This window comes from Lupinus angustifolius, chromosome LG08 (assembly GCF_001865875.1).
Source record: "Lupinus angustifolius cultivar Tanjil chromosome LG08, LupAngTanjil_v1.0, whole genome shotgun sequence".
NCBI lineage: Eukaryota > Viridiplantae > Streptophyta > Magnoliopsida > Fabales > Fabaceae > Lupinus > Lupinus angustifolius.
In genome coordinates this window covers 8,918,286-8,920,613 of record NC_032016.1, presented here as the reverse complement: position 1 = coordinate 8,920,613, position 2,328 = coordinate 8,918,286, and positions in this window count along the sequence as shown.

Genomic DNA, 2,328 nt, shown 5'->3' with positions numbered 1-2,328 from the left:
AAAGGACCAAACTTGATCCCCGAGCCAGGAGAAGCATCTTCCTTGGCCATAGATCTGGAACTAAAGGATTTGTGCTATATGACTTAAAGAACAGAGAGATATTTCTCTCTAGAAATGTCATATTTCATGAGCACCTCTTCCCCTACAAAAGGCAAAGTCATAAGGATCACCTTGATGAGCAAACCAATAATGATCACCCTGATGGAGACCACCCTGACCTCCCATTTTTAGATGTCACCTATCAAAATCATGAGGAGGAGAACAACCAGACCAGTGAGGCAGTGACACACCTAGAAGACATCAATCCTGGAATCCAAGAGACCAGAAGGTCCTCCAGAAGCAGATTCCCACCTTCTTACTTAAGAGACTACCACTGCAACCTCTTTAGCAAGAGCATAAGTGAGGTAGAAAAGAATGTTAGCCATCCCTTGTCCTCTGTCCTATCCTACAGTTCCATACTATCCACTCACCTTGACCACACCTTGGCCATCTCCACCAACATAGAGCCCAAAACCTACAACCAAGCAGTCAAGTCAAGTGAATGGATTAAAGCTATGCAAGATGAGCTTACTGCTCTTGCAGTTAATAAAACCTGGGACATTGTAGACCTCCCTGCAGGTAAGCACCCTATTGGGTGCAAATGGGTCTACAAAATCAAATACAACTCCAATGGCACCATTGAGAGGTACAAGGCTAGGCTAGTTGCAAAGGGCTTCAATCAAACTGAGGGAATTGACTTCTTTGAGACTTTTGCCCCAGTTGTTAAACTAACAACTGTTAGGCTCTTACTTGCCATTGCCTCATGCAAACACTGGATTGTCCACCAACTCGATATAAATAATGCCTTTCTACATGGTGAGTTAAGTGAGGAGGTCTACATGACCATACCTCAAGGTGTTGTTATCCATGACACCAGTAAGGTTTGCAAGCTACAAAAATCCCTGTATGGCTTGAAGCAAGCAGGGAGACAATGGTATCAAAAACTATCTGAATGCCTCCAAAGCTTAGGATACACGCAATCCCAACATGACCACTCCCTGTTTACCAAAACCAAACAGCATGAATTCACAGCTCTGCTGGTTTATGTGGATGACTTTATCCTAGCTGGAAACAATAAATGTGAAATTGACCATGTAAGGAGCTGCTTGCACGAGCAGTTCAGAATCAAGGACCTTGGTGCCTTGAAATACTTCCTTGGCCTTGAGATCATGAGGTCTAAGCAAGGCATCAGCATCTGCCAAAGGAAGTATGCTCTTAACATACTTGCTGACACAAGGTTCATCAATTGCAAACCCGTACCTACCCCTATTGTTAAAACAACCAAGCTATGCCAAAATGATTCTCCTGCTTTTAGTGATCCTGTCCTCTATAGAAGACTTGGAGGAAGGCTCCTCTACCTAACAAACACCAGACCCGATATTAGCTTTGCTGTCCAACAACTTAGCCAATTCATGGCCTCCCCCACTGATATGCACCACAAAGCACTATGCAGAGTGCTAAGGTACATCAAGGGTCATCCTGGCCAAGGCCTCATCTACCCTACCACATCAACTATGCAATTTAAGGTCTTTAGTGACTCTGACTGGGCAGCCTGTATTGACTCTAGAAAATCTATCAGTGGGTGCTGTGCTTTCTTAGGTGATTCCCTTGTTTCTTGGAAATCAAAGAAACAAAACACTGTGGCAAGATCCTCCTCCGAGGCTGAGTATCGTGCCTTAGCCTCTGCTGCTTGTGAAATCCAGTGGTTGACATATCTCATTGATGCTTTTCATATAAATCATATTAAACCTGCTTTGTTATACTGTGATAATGACTCTGCTAGATATATAGCTGCCAATTCTGTTTTTCATGAAAGAACTAAGCACATTGACATTGATTGTCATGTGGTTAGGGAACGACTTCAATCAAAACTGTTTCACCTTCTACCTATTTCTACTTTTGAACAGGTTGCTGATATATTGACTAAAGCTCTGGATCCTACACCATTCTGCTACCTACTCTCCAAGCTTGGGGTACTTAATATGTACGCTCCAGCTTGCGGGGGGGTATTAAAGTCACCAACAAGTGCACCTCATCAAGCTGAAACTCCCACGCAACTTAACCAAGCCAAAGTCAAAATTCATAGAGCCAAACTCAAAATCCACCGACCAATAGCACCACATGACCGAGGAAAAACCAAGGTTGACCGAGGAATTATGATCCATGACCGAAGAAATGAGAAGCTCAACCAACACAGTGCATCGCCCAATGTGCATCAGCCTGAGGCGCACATTCAGCTTTCTGACCGAGGCACACCTGAGGCGCACAACCAGCTTTCTGACCGAGGCG